An 18164-nucleotide genomic window follows, 5' to 3' on the forward strand; every position below is an offset into this window, starting at 1 on the left:
ATACATACAATGAAAATGAGCCTGCTTATATAGGCAAGGCTATATGGATATGTGAGCACACAAACATGACATGTAGCTCAATAAAAAACAAGGGTAGGTAGGAAATAGGTGTGGGTAGTTAGGAGAAATAATATAATAGTCCACATGAGGTGGATCACCCACTGAATGTGGAGTGTAACAACAAGATCAACACCATAAAAGGTGGAAATTCTCCCACACACACTATCCCAATGTGGCACAAACACCCAAGTGTCTCATACCCAAACTACTATGAAATGCATTTCCTAAGTAAACTTAAGTAAGTGTAATAATATCCAAGATGAATAACTATTTACACCAACAACTATGCCAAATCCAGTACCAGTTTATAGCTCTGCTTCTTACATAAACCCTTAACCTATAATTCACATAATAGGTCTGCCTTATTTCACCTAATTACATTCCTCTAAAAATGTTCTATAATGATCTTTCCTATATAAGAGTCATTTTACAACTTGCCAAGTCAGCTTACAATGATTTTTCAATAATAAACAAAATATATTAACAACAAAATTCATGTTGGATTCTGTGTCGGTATGCTTCCTTTCACTGCCGGTGCCAGTGGTCTGTGTGCCGGTGTAGAATCTAACTTTGTTGGTGTCGGTGGATTGCCTTGTCGGTGTCATAGGATTGTAAGGTTGCCATCAATGACAAAACCTTCAATCACCTACAATGTCTCATTGGAGTGTGCATTTGCCAGCAGTCTATGTGATTGTGTGACGATGTAAGCTGGAATGCATGATAGAAAATCTTTTCTCAAAATTCATGCAACCTACAAAAAAAATGAATAATCTGCACAATCTACAAAAATCACACAAAACACAGAAAAAGGTTAAATTGTTGTTAGTTCACATCGGGCTCACCAAAATGTGGGAATGCAAAATTCATCTTCTGTTAACAAAGTAATCAATTAGAAACAAGGGAAATCATGAATCCCTATCCTAATCAGAATTTAACAAACAATACAATGGAATAACACAACCAAGTAAAATAGGAATTATAAATCATCAAATCAATAAAAACTCCCTATTTTGTGACTACGTAGAACTTCCATTGCTCTTCTCCTCTTCGTGGTATGATGGCTCTCAGATATTGCACTGGTAACCTACAAGTGACACAAAGATTCAAAGTTCGCGATTGTTAAAAATGGAGATTGGATGCTCAATTTATAGATTTTTGGAGAAGATTGATTGAAAGGTGGAACAGATTGATCAAGAGGTGGAACTCAGGTGAGCTCAAATGAAAATTGATAGTTGAACTGCTGATTGTAGGAGTGAAACTCAATAGATTGAATAGATTAATTGAGTCAACTGATTGAGAAAAAGCTGACTGAAAGAAGAAAAAGAATGATTGGTGGAAATAAAGAAGATGACACAGAGAGCTTAATTTAGAAAAAGCTAACTGAAAGATGGAAATAGAAGTTGAAGAGATAAATGATTTAATTAATTAATTTAGCATGTGCTTGCATTTAGATTTAGATTATTAATTTAATCTTTGCATGAGATATTATTCAAATAATTGAATTTATTAATTCAATTTAGCATTTGAATATATTTAGAACTTAACTTTGATTTTCAATTTGGTTTTTGAAATCATGCACATGTAATTGAATTTGGAAGAAATTGGAAGAATATGAAATTAAATGAAATTACACTTTGGGGATTTGGACATGGAGAATTAGAAGAATTAATTAGTTAATTAAATAATTTAAAGAAACTATTTAATTATTTAGAAATGGAATTTAATTAAATAATAAAGATTATTTGAATTAAAGGATAAAATCACAATTAATTAAATAATAAATATTTAATTAATATTTAGAAGAGGGTTGAATGATCAGATTACTAGAGATAGAAATTGAATAATTAGCAATTTATTTAAATAATAAAGATTATTTAAATTGGAGAATTAATTAGAATTAATTAAATAATAAATATTTAATTAATATTTAGAAAATGATTAAAATGATTAAATGATGATAGAATAGAAAAAAAGAATAATTAATAAGATGATGAGGAAATATGAAATTAGAAGAATAAGATTAATTAACTTAATTAAATAATAAAGATAATTATTTAATCAATTAGAAGAATAATTAATACATGATCAATGAGACATTTTTAAGTGTCTACAAGATTTATTTGTTATAATAATTAGTTTGAGTAAATATATGGTTGATCAAATGTTTAATGACATCATGTAGAACATTCTAATCATTTTCTTACTATTTATTGAGCATTAAAATGGTGTATGCATATTAAAGTATATCAGTGGGTGATTAATGGAAGTTCTAACATTTGTTTATATTATAACTTGGTAAATGTGATCATTATATCGATAGGACATCTTGAACATTAATCATGTATGGGTGTATTTCTTGTGTGTGTATGAGACACTTTATTTCCTTCTTGCATATATTATCTTTCATAAGGGATATTTTTCTAGATTATCGTAAAGAATTATAATGCATTAAAAATGATAAAAGAATATTGGTATATAAATAAATTTATGATTTTATGTGTCTAGCGTGCACTCTCTAACACATTTAGGGGGTTGTACCCTTGGGTGTTGTGTAGTGGTTATTCCCTTTTGGTGTGACTAATGTTGGTCACCTCGTGATGTAGATTTGGATGAATTGGTTATTTTGTCTTGAGTTATTTTGTGATTTTGTGAAGTATCATTGGATTTGATTTGATTTTGGATCTTTTTGCTTAGGATTGGCCACTAATTTATTCTTTCGTTTGTTTTGTTCTTGTGGTGGCACTTGTCACACTCTATTTCTTGATCGACTTCATCAGCAAAATTTTCTTTCTTTTCATGATTTAATAATTGGATTTGAAGATCTTTCCTTCTGACTTCATCTTTGTTGTCCATAGTGGTCATTTGGTATGTTTGAGTGTTGTGGGCCCTTGTTCTATGTCAATGTTGTCTCTATCATGTTCACTTGGAACCTCTAATAGTGTGTGCAAAGGAGGACACCACGGAGAAGTGCATTAGCTTTAATGAACCATTAAGTAATGCTAATATTAGTTGACTAAATGAAAACCTGTTAATGGATAAAATATATTGGTGGCTCCTAAAATTTTATGAAAGTTAGATAGAAGCGCATTCAATGGAGGAATTTGTAATATATAAAGTAGATAAAAGCAAAGGAAACTATTGATTTCATATCTTCAATGAGTTCTTATATATGAATATATATCATGTATAATTAATGGATTAGAGTGCCTTTAAAAAGAATTGATTGGATGGTAGATGTGTAAATTCTTACATCAAAGTAGTATTATCAAAAGTGTGATAGGGATTGAGAAGTTGATTGTTGTTAATCTTGCTTTTCTTGAAATTATAGGATATGGAATTTTGATAATTGCAATATTCTCTTCATATTATTTGGTTTTCAAAGAAGTTTACTCAAACTGTTCTCATATACGTGCATGACATTTGGCTTCTTACGGATGTGCTTATGAGTAGAAAATTGTGTAAAACGTATATTTGTAATTCATTTAGAGCTTCTAGATTAGATTGTGTGCCAAAAAAATGAACATCAAAGTTTTGAATCACACTCTGTGATTCATCATCAGGATGAGAAAGAGTTGAAAAGAGATGAAAAATGGCAAGCTGCAGATCTAGACAATATAAAGAGATGAGAGAGGGGAGAGATAAGAAGACAACACATAGATCAAGCACAAGAATAAAAAACTACTAGCCCAACATCTAAAAAGAGAAGAAACACAAATGTGAATAAATAAACACTAAAAATATGAATAAACACATGGATAAATTTGGATTTGATACTCGAATAATTTAATTCTGAATTGGAAAAGAAAATTGGGAAAGGGGGAATGCAATTGATTGTTTTCAATTTCTAGAAAATGTTGTTGGAAATATCTTGTTGTCTTCTCTAAGATTGTTTATGTTTTCATTTCTTTGTATTTTAGAAAGGATATTGATTTTATTTTTAGAGTTGACCATCCCTATAGGTTGTATTCATTGTATCCCCTTTGTTGCAGAGTCTATTTTTTGAGATCTTTGTCTCCTTGTTGATTGTCGGAAGTTCTTGCAACTCTCCATGACTACATATTTTAGTGTCCAGACCTTTCTAAGAGAGTTTAGAGGTTTCAATTGAATCTTGTGAACCTAGCAATGGTGTTTTTATGTTGATTGCAGTGATATCCTATCTCTCCCTTGATGCTATGGCTTCTAGGTGTCAGTTTAGGCATTGTGGGAGAAATATTTTCTATGGTATTTTCTATCAGTGATTATGTTACTTATGTTTTTTATTTCCTCTTCAAATTTTGAGTCTTCCAGTCCCTTTGTGTCAAGTTTGTGAGCCGGATTTGACCCCTATGCAAACTTGAGTAAGTACATATGCTTTATGTGCCCGTTTTGCTTATTTTTTTGCATATTTACCCAGAACACTACAAGAACACCTAGGAGAAATGGGAAATGGAATAGGTACACTGGGCTCCACCCCAGTGGTACTGGGGAATGTACCCATGGAGCTGGGAAATGCACCCAGAAAGCTAAAGTCCTAAAACTCAAAATGAAGGCCTAATTACCTAGAACGCTGACAAATGCACCTAGACTGTCATAGAATGGTCCAAAAATGCTATGTTACATACCAAAAATTCTATCATACATACCAAGGGCGCTACTCTGCAAACCAAAAGCACTGGACTATTCTGGAAGTCCTAAAAAGTCAGTTTTGAGCCTGGTTTGGTGTCTTTTGGGGTTTTATGATTTCTCCAGAGGCATGTGCAAATTGTGATGACATTCTCAAAGTTTTCTTTGGTGTATTTTTATCACTCATGATGTTTCTTGAGCTCTGGTATGAGGATTCATGCCTTACCATTGAGGTGTTTAATATGGAATGCATTGCTCCAGCGAAAGGGAGAATTCCTCGCTATTGAGGTTTGATAATGTGGCTCCAGTGGAATGTGTTTTGCCTCACTGTAGAGGATTTGATATGGATTTGGTTTCATCCTTAGATTGTATTCATTATTGTCTCTTTCTTTGTATTGATTTGGTGAAGGATCCTAACATGTGGATGGCTTTATGTACTCTTTTGTGATCAGTTTGTTCTCAGCATGTTATGACTATTTTTGTATCATTGTGAATCCTTGATGTTGTATTATGTTCCTTGGATGATTTTTTTATCCTATGGTTATGGTCCATGGTTGGGAGGGTGGGCTCTTGCATGTGTGGACCAAGGTCTTGAGCATTAGGCCTCTAGGAGGGGGTCTAGACTTGATGGAACCACATGAAGAGTTTTCTTGTAATTGCAAGTGATAATCTTAAATATTAACTAGTGGGGTTGGGTATCTAGGAGTTCACTAAACAACATAATAATTGATTTTGGTTCCCCACCTCATTTCCCTTGAGCATTGCTCAGGATGAGCTTGGGAAGACCATTGGAGCAATAAGCCTATCTCCCTTGAATGGCTCCAAGCTTGAGAAGGTTCCACATGTTTATCAGGGTGAGGCTTGGCCCCTTGTTTTGAGAGGATAGCATGTGATGATACTCTTCCCTACATTTTTCCATTATCCATATACCTTTGTTGTTGTTATCTATGCCTCTGGGAGTTTATTGTTTTATGTTTCAGCTGTGTGATGCGATTGAGCTTTGATTCTTGATGTTGTCATGTGGTTTCCATGTTGAGTTCCTTGGTTGTTAGGTGTCACCCTAGGTCTTGAGTGTGAGTTGGAACCCCATGTCATCTCCTAGCATGGGGGTTGGTTCCTATTGGGTTTCACATGGTCAGGTGGTTGAATTTCTTCTTCCATTGGGATGTTCTTCTTGGATGCAAGCATGTGTGAATTGGATTCTTGGATTCTTCATTATGTGGATTTTCTCTTGGAGTTGATTTCTATATACTTGGAACAAGGAAACATTGTACCAACATGATTCGTATATGTAAAGGAGATTGTGTATCTTTGTATTATGTATCTTTGTGTATTTGTACATGAAATTGAGATAGGATATGATGTGGTGGATTAGGAGAAGATTTCATTGATCATTCTTGATATATTGGATATTTATTCTATAATATGCTATTATAAGTTCTATGTGGAAAAATAAATGAGCTAGCATATATGTATTTATATTGAATTTGAATTCGTGAAATGGATTTGTGATGTGTAATCCTATGTAATGAAAGATGGAAAGAATTGTAATTGTTGTTATAATTCTTATCTAAGTAAATAGGAATTATCTAGGTGAAATGGTTAAATATATCTATGATACATTATGATAAAAGGAAGTAAGATTATGTACTTAAGTAACTTGTAATATTAAGCATTAGGATGTGATGTATCAATAGAGACTATGTGCTTGTTATATGTACTCTTATGTGCTAGGTCTTGATGATGTAGAAACTTTGATCTTGTAATAAGATGATGTATTATTATTGGTTCATGTCAAAGAAATGTTCAATATTTTGGGATTGAGATACTATGTTGATTTAGGGGATTGAATGATTAAATTATGTTTATATTATTAAATATGATTCTTGAAATTGTTTAGTAGCATGGTATCCTATTTTGAAGTAAATAAGTGATTGCTATTATAATCTTGCATATGAATATGGTCAGTATTCTTTAAGACTTGTGTAATCATTGTGCTTAAGCAGATCATCTAGTTCCATATGAAGGAGAAAGATAAATTCATTTATATTCATGATGTGTTAAGTGACTAATGAATCAAGATGGGTATTAGGAACATTTTGTTGGTATGTTAAAATGAATCTAAGAAAATATAATGTGAAAGAGTATGCATGTGTGTTAACATTTATCCTGGTTGTATGGAAAGTAAGTGACTAGTTGAATAATAAGATATGATGCTCTAGATGGATAAGTGATATGTTAGAATTATGTCTAGTAGTGACGTTGAGATACCCTAGGGAATGGTTATGTTTGTAAGATTTTACTTGGAGATGTGTTGATGATTTAATTGAATTGTCATGCTTGCGTAATATAGTTCTATGAATATGTTCATGTTGGTATATGTGATCTTGTAAATAGATAATGATGTATTTAATTTATGTTAATGATAACATATAAGTAATGGATGTTTTAAACAAACAAAAAAATTATCTCCATTTTCTAGTAGATTTTAGATTATTTATCTAGGGTATTTTGGTGAGCATTATAGATCAGCTCAAAATACTTCAGGGTTTTTCACATGCTTCTCTCCCCTTTGACATCAATGAAAAAGGCTCAGGAATCAAGATACCATCCCCTTTGAATTGGCTTCACAAATCATTTGAATTGAACACCAACACTAGCTACTCCCCCTAAGTAGCAACCTCACTCATCAATACAAAGCACAAAATATCCCTATGAAATTCACTAGACTAATGCAAATCCATGCACCGTATTTCTCATTAGGAGGGGAAATCACCCCTAACTTCTCTCTGAGATACTCAAAATTATCTTTATGCAAAGGCTTTGTAAAGATATTTGCAATTTGTTCTTTTCTAGATACATACTCTAATCTGACTTCATTCTCATTCACCTTTTGTCTCAAGAAATGAAACATGATTGATATATGCTTTATTTTGGAATGTAACATCAGATTCTTTGAAATATTGATAGAACTTGATGTAAACCTAGAGGATTCGGTTAATACTAAGAGGGGGGTGAATCGATATTAACAAAAACTGAAACTTTCAACACCAAAACAGACTTATCTCATATCTAAAAACATTCAACACAAACCAAATCTTCAAAACATATTTCCTTATCAAATCTAGATAATCATTTCCTCTTATGAAAACTTATTAATCAAATCAGCCATCAATTTGATATTAGATCAACAAACACAGTTACCAACTTATTAACTGGTCGAAATACTTCATCAATCATATAATCATCAATACCGGTAACCACTTTAAGATCTCTGATAAAAAAACATAAACTATCTTTACCAGTTATCAAAAATAAAACATGAACATCACAAGAAAAGCATACCACACATGAACACCATGTTTTTCACGTGGAAACCCAAATAGGGAAAAACCACAGTGGGAATTGGTACCCACAAATATTTTTCTCTCTTTTGGAATGTGCCCTATTAGGAGACAAGCTCGGTTAGAAGCTTGCAATGATGCCTTGTTAGGAGCAGACCCTGTTAGGAGTCACTCGATTAAGGGATTTACCTCATCCCTCTTAGAAGCTTTGATCTATTAGGATCAACCTCACAAGAGGATTTAGAACTCAGATATTGAGTCACTCTGTTAGGGGATTTTACAATGTGAGGCCTTTTAGGACTTACCCAGTTAAGGGATTTTAGTTGTTGTAATTTTTAGAGAATAACAATGAATGATCTGTGTGTAGCACTCTACTGCTTGCTTGATCAGATCTAGTTAAGTTCTAAGTCTGCATCTCTCTGGCAGATCTTCTCACATGCACTGGTTTGGGTTCTCGCACTTCTCAAAATCACTGACACTTCAAAAACATCAACCTTGCCAACATAAATAACTTTTACAACTAGGTCGGCATCAAAAACCTAAGACTTACTACATAGATCATCACATATATTTACAACTCATTACAGGTCATCATAGGGATCATTACAATCAACTACAAATCAATATCGGTCATTGAATGATCATAAATCATCACAGCAAATTGATATGGTACAAAGTCAAACCCTTAGCACATTTCGCTAAGCACTTTGCACATTCCCAAGAAATTGATTCTCCAAACATGCAAAAACATCTTTCAAACTCATCACATGGTTTGTGTCATGTTATCATCAACATGTGAACTTGATGTAGATCACCACCAAACCAAAAATCATTATTGGTTAAGAGAATTCTTTACCGGTCCTTAAACCCTTCATAAACCCTGGCAAAACTTCATCAAAAATTCAAAATATTCCTTCCAATAACCATCATAGGATGCAGTTTTGGTTACATACTCAAATCCATCAAAAAATCTTATGTATCAAACCACAAGTCACCAAACATCACCAATCACCTGATTCCATCAAAACTTATATGCTTTACCAGTTAAGGTCCTAATTCTTAATCTTGTCTGTAAAATCTGTCAAACTGTCAAACCCTTACTCTGATAGACCAAATCACTTAGCCAACAAGTCAATCACTGAAAACCAATTATAAACATTATTAAACATTAGTTGAACTTGGTTGCCATCAATGACAATATAAATAACTGATCATGTCATCTTCCTCTACCGGTACAGTCATCCACCATCATCTCATCTTCATCAGTTATGCCAAACATGCCAACACTTGAATTGTCACTAAATATAGAAATAGGTTCATCATAAATAGTTTCTATATCCTTCAACATCTACTTCATCCAAATTACCTGAGTACAATTGCTAGTAGCAGTAATGTATTTAACCTCTACAGTAGTTAAAGAAATGGCATTTTTTTCTTACTCGCCCAAGAGAGAAACTTCTTACCCAAAAAGAATGCACCACCAATATTACTCTTCTGGTAATCAACATCACCTGCCTAATCAACATTTGTAAAAGCACTCAAAGTAAAGTCATCATTCTTAGAATACCACAAACCAAAATTAGTTGTTCCTTTTAAATATTTGGATATCCTCTTTATAGCAGTAATATGAGATTCCTTAGGATCAGCTTGAAATCTAGAAACATGACACAACATTCATTATATCAGGTTTATTTTGAGTCAAATACAACAATCCACCAATCATAGATCTATATCTGGTCTAATTAGCTTTCGGTGAATCATCATCTTTTGTCAACTTACATCTGGTCACCATAGGTGTACCAACAGGTTTAGAATCTTCAGAACCAAATTTCTTCTACAATTCCTTCACATACTTAGACTGAGATATGAAAATACCTTTATCCAACTGTATAATTTACAATCCCAGAAATAATTTCAAATCACCAATCATGGACATCTCAAATTCATTTTGTATCTCTTCAACAAATTTCTTACATAGGCAATCATTTCCTCCAAAGATAATGTCATCAACAAAAACTTCAACAATCAAACTGTTATTCTGATCAATTTTGAAATAAAGATTACTATCAGCAATACCTTTACTAAATCAAAGATTCATCAAATACTTATCCAATCTGACATTACAAGCTCTAGGGGTTTGCTTCAATCCATACAATGCTTTCTTCAACCAGCAAACCATGTCCTTTTCATCTGTTAGTTGAAATCCATATGGTTGCTCAATGTAGACTTCTTCTTCAAATTCACCATTAAGAAAAGTTGATTTGACATCCATCTGATAAACCTCAAAATCTTTGTGAGAAGCATAGGCAAAAAATAATCTAACAACTTCAATTCTAGCTATTGGAGCAAAAGTCTTCTCAAAATCAATTCCTTCCATCTGTGAATATCCTTTACACACAAGTCTAGCTTTATTTTGAACAACTTCACCCTATTCATTCAACTTATTTTGGAATACCCATTTAGTTCCAATTACGTTTTTATCCTTAGGTCTAGGAACAAGAATCCATGTAATATTTTTCTCAATCTAATTCAATTCTTCTTCCATAGATTTAATCCAATTTTCATCTTTACAAGCTACATCAACATTCTTAGGCTCAATCTTAGAAATCAAACAAATTTCTTTAGCAAGTCTTCTTCTAGTCATCACACCCTTATTCTTATCACCAATAATCTGATTTTCTGAATGATTCAACCTCACATACCTAGGAGTTTTAGGATTTTCTTGAATTTTGGGTTCTTCAACTCTTTCTTCTGCACTGGCATCTGCACCTTCATTCTTGGGCTTTTCCAAAGTAATTTGAACTTGACTTTGGGTCTGCACTTGCTTTCCCCTATCTGAACTAGCATCCTGATCATCAAAATCATATCTGCAAGATTTAATCTATCATATATTACCTTCATCAACCTTCAGATTAACACTTTTAACCATCTTTCTCAATCTTTTATTATAACACCGGTAGGCCTTACTTTTAGTAGAATAACCAAGAAAGATTCCTTCATCACGTCTAGCATCAAACTTTCCAAGATCTTCATCTCTTTAAATATAGAATTTACTACCAATAATTCTAAAATATCTAACAGTAGAAGCATGACCAAACCATAACTCATAAGGAGTCTTTCCAGTATCACCTTTGACATTTACCCGGTTAAGAGTGTATACTGTAGTACTCACAGCTTCTCTCCAAAACATATGCCGAACATTTCCTTCAATCATTATGGTTATAGAATATTCTTGAACACTATTCTTCCTCTCTATAACATCATTTTGTTGTGGAGTCCTAGGAGCAGATAATTGTCTCTTAACTCCATGCTCTTCACAATATGAATTAAACTCACTGGAAGTGAATTCTCCACCTCTGTCAAATCTCAAACACTTCAGCTTCAATCCAGTCTCAGTTTCAACTCTAGCCTTGAAAATCTTGAACTTCTCCAATGCTTCAGATTTCTCCCTTAAGAAGGTAACCCACATCATTCTTTAATAATCATCAATCAACAACATGAAATACCTGTCACCCTACAATCTTCTCAATCTAGAAGGATCACAAAAAATAGTATGCACAAGATCCAACAGTCCATTAGAATCATACTATTTTCTCTTATAAGTAACTCTTGTTTGCTTCTCTAATTGGCATTCATTATATACCGGATTAGAAGGCTTTATTAACTTCGGTAGATCTTTCACTACTTGAGTAGAACTTATCTTAACCATGCAATCAAAATTTACATGACACGTCCTTTTATTCCATAACCAACTTTCATCAATTTGAGCAATCAAACAACTTTTACCACCAGCATTCAAGTGAAAGATATTACCTTTAGTATTTTTTCCTGATGCAATCTCAGTTCTGGAGCTACTCAAGATTTCACATTTGCCATTGTTGAATTGCAAGTTATATCCCTTATCAACCATCTGACCAACAGAAAAGATTATGCTTTAAACCTTCAACATACAACACATCATCAGTAGTATACTTACCATCAAGATAAATAGAGCCTCTACCATAGATTAAACAAGCTTTTTTATCACCAAATATTACTATACCACCATCATACCTTTCCAAGTTTAAAAAATTACTATTGTCACATGTCATATGATCAGAGAAACCATTGTCAATTACTCATTCATCTTTCTCCTCAACTTTAGCAGCTAAAGCTTTCTCCTCATAACTGTAGCTTGTAGAATCTGTAGTTACATGATCATCTTCCTTGATAGCAATGAACACAAATTCAGCTCCTGAATTTCCCTTATTCGACTCATCATTTGTCACACCTTTATCAACAACATAATAACACTTAATCTGATATTTAGGCTTATATGGCTTAAATGGATTCTTAGGATTTCAATCTCTTTCTAGGCACCTTGATGCAAAATTTCCTATCTTATTGCATGAAAACATTTAAGAGGTAACTTCCCTTCATACTTACCGACACCTTTTGTTAGATACTTGATCACACCCAAAGACACTGAGAGGGGAGTGAATCAGTGTCTAACCAGTTAGCAAAAGATTTAAACTTGTTTGCGACTTTATAACCCAAATTAATATATCGGTAAACAAGTAATAATGCAATAAAGAGAAATAACAGTATAACCATCAATGCACATCATAACACAGATATTTTTGGCGAGGAAACTCGGTAGGGGAAAAACCTCGATGTGATTTGTGACCCACAATATTTACTCACTGGCCAATATGAATAAATATTACTTATACAATAGGGGCCTACACATGAAGGAAGGCCAACAGCCTAGAGCTCACTGCTCAATCACAAAAATGGAGTCACACTGACTACAAAATTGGATGATTAAATCCAATGACAATGTACTGCTCAAAATAGCATCTGCAATGTTAGATTCAGTACCGTTTTAAGCTCTGTTAGAAACCTCTACTATAAACCTTGCTTCACTCTTCTCTGCTCTTATTCGCTCATAAAATAATTACATCATAATGCATATACAGATATTCGCTCTCATATACCGCTTATATTCATTACTTAATTACATACTCTTCCTTACAAAATGACCTATAAGATATCATACATATATGAGTCTTTACAATACATCATGTCGTCTATACAAATAATATTACAATACAAAACAATATAATTTCCATGTCAACTAGGAGTGTCGGTAAGATCTTTTGTCGGTGTAGATTGGATGCCGGTGGGAATAAACTTGTAGTGTATGTTGGTTTCAGTAGATGATGTTTGTTGCCGGTGTAACCTATGAACCATATTACTAGTTGGTTGCCACCAATGACAACATCAACTATTCTCATATGAGTGTATAATGCCAACACCTGTAGGCAATCTTCTAGAAATAAGTGCTTCAATCTCCTTGAGCTCTCTTTCTTCATCTTCCATCTCTTTCTCATATTCTGATACTCTTCTAGAAATTTTTCCTAGATCATATCTCTCCTTCCCAAAAATAGTATATTTGAATGCAGATTCAGTTTTAGGAAGAGAGACTCCAAACTCACTCAGCTCAAAAGCAACAAGCTTACCAATCAACATGTCTCTTGTCACATATTTCACAATCTGAATCTCATCAATGGCAATAGCTTTATGTGTGTAAGTACGAGGCAAGGATCTCAACACTTAAGCAACAATCTCATATTCTTCTAATACTCCACCAGCACATCTGATTCCACACACAATCTCAATCACTTTCTTCATAAAATAAGTAATATTTTCATCTTCACCCACCTTTAGGTTCTCATATTTACCCTTCAAGCTCTACAACTTAGCAATCCTCACATGGCTATCACCTTCATGCAATGTCTCCAACTGTAGACACTTAAAAATAATTATTTTTAATTATTTTTAATTTCTCACATAATTAATTAATTAATTATGTTAATTCAAATTCTCCACAATATTAATTAAATATAATTGATATTGTCACTATAGTATGTGACTGATTTATTTAATAAATCAATCCCTTTCTTTATTCTTCTAAAAATTGAATTCTCACAAATCTCCCTCTTAGATAATTAATTTCAATTAATTAGTTAACCCACATGCTTCCTACAAACCATCTTCTTAATTCATCATTAACCTAATAAAGTCTTCTAGAAACTCCCTAAACTCACTTAACCTTATTCTTCTAATTTTTAATTCCCTCCACTCATTCTCTCTCCTAGTCAAATCCTCGTACAAACCCTAATCCCACCTAACATTTCCTCTAATCCCCCTCCTAATGAGTTGCTAATGGCTAATCATCATGATTAGCCACGAAGTCAACTCCTTGTCCCTTCCATCCAACCACTAGATTTTAATGCTCTTTTCCTAGGTGAATGTGAGATCTTCAAAATCTCACAATCCTCTAGGCATCTCCTCTCCCAAGGAATTTTTAATTCCTTCTTATTCCTCCAATCCCCATGATTATCCCTTTTTGGAGAATTTTAAATTCCTCCTCCCCATTCTTCAAGGAATGTCACATCCCTTGCTCCTCTCAAGGCAAATTGGGAAGTCTTCCCAATGCACTTTTCTCTTCTCAAGGTACCTTGGGAAGTCTCCCCAATGTACCTTGAGGAGTGTGAAGACAAGAAATGCCTTTAAGGCATATCTCTTGGTCTCCACACCCTCTCTTGGGCCTTGTGTGAGCTCACAAACGATCCTAACCCTTCATCTTGAATACATCCTAGCCATCAATTCTTCCTCTCCTCTTCCTATAAATTGAGGACTCCATCCCTCCATTCTTCATCTCCAAGTTCAGTAATCTTATGCTGCCCTTTTGAGCCTAGGAAAATCATTTTACCATCCTTATCATGTCAAAATCATCCTACATCCACACTTAATCATCTCATTTCCATCATCCTCCAAGATCCATCTCATTTGTGCACAATATTGGCAAGAGGAGCACATCAAGTGGAGTATCATCCAAGGGCGCCTTCACTTTATCAAGCTCCATCCGAAGGAGAAGGTATAAGGTTTGTGAGGTATATGCATTCTTATTCTTGTTTTAAGCATTTCAAATTATGTCCGATTTCATATAATTATATGTTTGACTTGCATGCTTATTAACTAATCCACCTCACAGGTCTTTTTCCCCTCTTCATTCTAGCACGCCCAGTGGGACCCACCTCCCAAATTTAACAAATTTTTTTGAGTTTTTTTTTGTGAAGTTTTTTTTTGCAGGTAGGTTCACGACTATTTCTGCATCAACACAACTATTTATGAATCAGCATGAGCGCCTATTAATCAGCGCGAGCACCTCAGGTTTGGCGCGACTACAGGAGAAATTCAAAAAAATTTGGGCGTCCGCCCATAAAAATTCTTCTATCTCCTCATTCTTCCTCTTATGCATTTTCTCACTTCTATTTATTTTTTGTTTCTGCTTTAGCGCGAGCGTTTTTGTAAAAAAATTTGAATATCAGTGCGACCGCTTTTTTTTCCTTTTCTGTTATCTAATATGTTTAGTTTTAATAATCTATCTATAAGCTGCTCTGTTTAGTTCTAATAATCTGTTTAGTTTTTAAAAATCTGTCTGTTAGCTGCTCTGTTTAGTTTTAATAATGTGTTTAGTTTTAATAATGTCTGTCTGCAGCTCTATTTAGTTTTAATCATCTATTTAGTTTTAAATAATCTATCTTTTGTGTTTGTGGAAAGTGTGAAAGTACGAGAGTATGCTTGTCTATCTAGACAATCAGAAATCTAGACCTTTGGCACTTTTCTATCTGTTTAGCACGATTGTCTGATCTGTTATCTGGTTTAAATTTGTTTTGTTTTTTCACCATATCTGCTTTATCTTCACTCCATTTTCCTCCAAACTTCACTAGATCCCCCGCATTGCCATTTTGCACATTTCCTTCCTTGGGGGCCTTATCCCAAAATCCACTTTTTGAAGCTCGAAAACCCACATTCCTCTATTTTTAGGGTTTGCCATAACTCCTTCCCCTTTTATCCAATCACCTCCAAATTTTTCCATATTGTCCATCTCCAACTTTTGCTTCTTTGTCCCTCTTAGACAAATTTTTCCATTCCTTCATCTCTCCTCCAAAATCCCCATTTTTTGCTTGATTATCCCTTGGAAAGTAGCAAAAACCTAGTCAAATCCCATTTACCCATCAAATTTTCCTCCAAATCCACATTTGTCAGTAGTAAAAAAGTTTTTATTCATGTTTTTCTACTTATTCCCAAAAAATCAAAAAAATAAATATTTTTGTCATTTTGTTGTCTTTTGCAGGACGCTTGTTGAAGACTCCATTTTTAAAACTACTAATCAAGTTGTTTTGCAGGTTGCCTAGCTGATTCAACCAAATATTGTGCATTTATTTAAATTAGATACCTAGATATTAATTAAAATGGAATGAACCATTGTCTTATGTGTCTTTAAGAAAAGCGCAAAGGTAGGAGAGTATGCTCTCGTCTTACTAGACGATCAGAAATCCAAACCCTCCAACCTTTTCTTGTTTGATTGCATGTTTACCTCTAGCGAGCCCACCCTCCCAACTTTCTCTTTGATAAGGTTAGAGGGGAACGACCCAAGTGAGTACACCCAGACTTGGGGTTCCCAACTCACTATAATAAATAGGCCATTGACTACGAAAGGGTCAATGGTTGGGGCTATATGAGAGTTCACTCTCACATTGGGTGCTTAGTAGGATCCTAGAGATCACGCTTGTGTGACTACTAAGTTCTTGGTGCTTCATTGAGCTATAGGCCTCAATTGTACTTGTGCAACTTCAAAGGGTAGCTCCTAACAGGAAAACTTACTAAACACCTTGTTCATAGTGGCCAAAAACCTGCTAGTCATTGGTGCAGGAGGTCAGACCTCCGAAGCCGCCCATATTTTTATGGCCCTTAGTAGAGACACAAAGTTCGCCATGAGGATTTTTCATGAGAATTGATGCTTGGTTTCCTCGAGAAGTGAGTGTCGTGGAGGGGAGCCAGTGGGGTCAAGCATCTAAGTGTCCGCTCTGGGTAAGCGTAGCTAGGAAACCAATTGGGATCCAATGACTAGTGTCCTTGCCAGCCTTAAGAATGTTGTATATGAGCATGAGTGTCTTTGAGATAATATGCATTTTATCATTGTGTTTGCTTTGTTTGATACATACTTGCCAAGAGAAGACTAAAAACACATCACTATCCCCAAACACTTTGCAAAATCACTTGTCAAGACACAAACAATTGTCCAAGTCATTACCTGCACAAAGTCCAAAATTGGGTCAAAACTCCATCCCATGTTTCATAAAGCCCAAGAGAGAAGCTAAGAGTTCATATCTCCATCAAAATTCAAGATTGTCCTTTGAAACACCAACTATCGTCCAAATCAGGGTGGTCGTGTCCCTTCATATAACTTAGCATTCGAATCTATCCTCCACTGAGTCATGTTCATGCCAAAAACAACCTAGTCAACAAGTTTCTTCTAAGCCATTACTATCATACCTCCTCCATCAATCATCCTCAAATTTCCTAAGGACTTAGCACATTAAATCAATCTCCCACTGCTATCAAATCAATTATCACAATTCAAATCCAATCATCCTCTAATCCAATTTAACCTCATGTTAAGGTTACATGCCTTGTGAAATTCCATTTAGACCTCATCATTAATCAATTAGCTCTCATGCTTGAAGGGGAATCCTCTCCAAGTACCATTTTCCTAATCCTTTTGAGTCGGTCAAGACTATTAACTCACGTCTTTACTTTACTTAGGGTCATTAGTCAACCCTTGGTATAAGAGAGGTTTTTTAATCATCAATCCAAGGTCTAAATTCTACACAACTTGGCCATCACCTTACTTGTGGTTGCATCCACCAACTAAAATCCTCATCCCAAGGACTAAGGTGTCAAATCCTAATCAAATCCGGGCTCTAATCCAAGAACCATACCAATCAACAAAATCCCTTGTCATAAAAGACAAAATCCAAAATTCCACAAATATCTTGCTAAGTCCTTTCATCACAAATTTCCCCCTCCAAACTTTTCCAAGGTTATTCGTGTATGGTCACAACTCGATCCCAAAAGAGAAAGATGGTTGAACAACAACATGGCATGTCGTACATTAGTGCCCTATATGAAGATCCCATGCAAGATCCTACACAAAGTGGGCAACCTAGCAATCAAGTTCAAAGCCAAAATCCTAACATGGTTAGCCAAGATGAACTCTCTCCGGAAGTGAAAACTTTCCTAGCAGATTCTTATAACCAAAAGATT

Source organism: Cryptomeria japonica, chromosome 9 (genome assembly GCF_030272615.1).
Source record: "Cryptomeria japonica chromosome 9, Sugi_1.0, whole genome shotgun sequence".
NCBI lineage: Eukaryota > Viridiplantae > Streptophyta > Pinopsida > Cupressales > Cupressaceae > Cryptomeria > Cryptomeria japonica.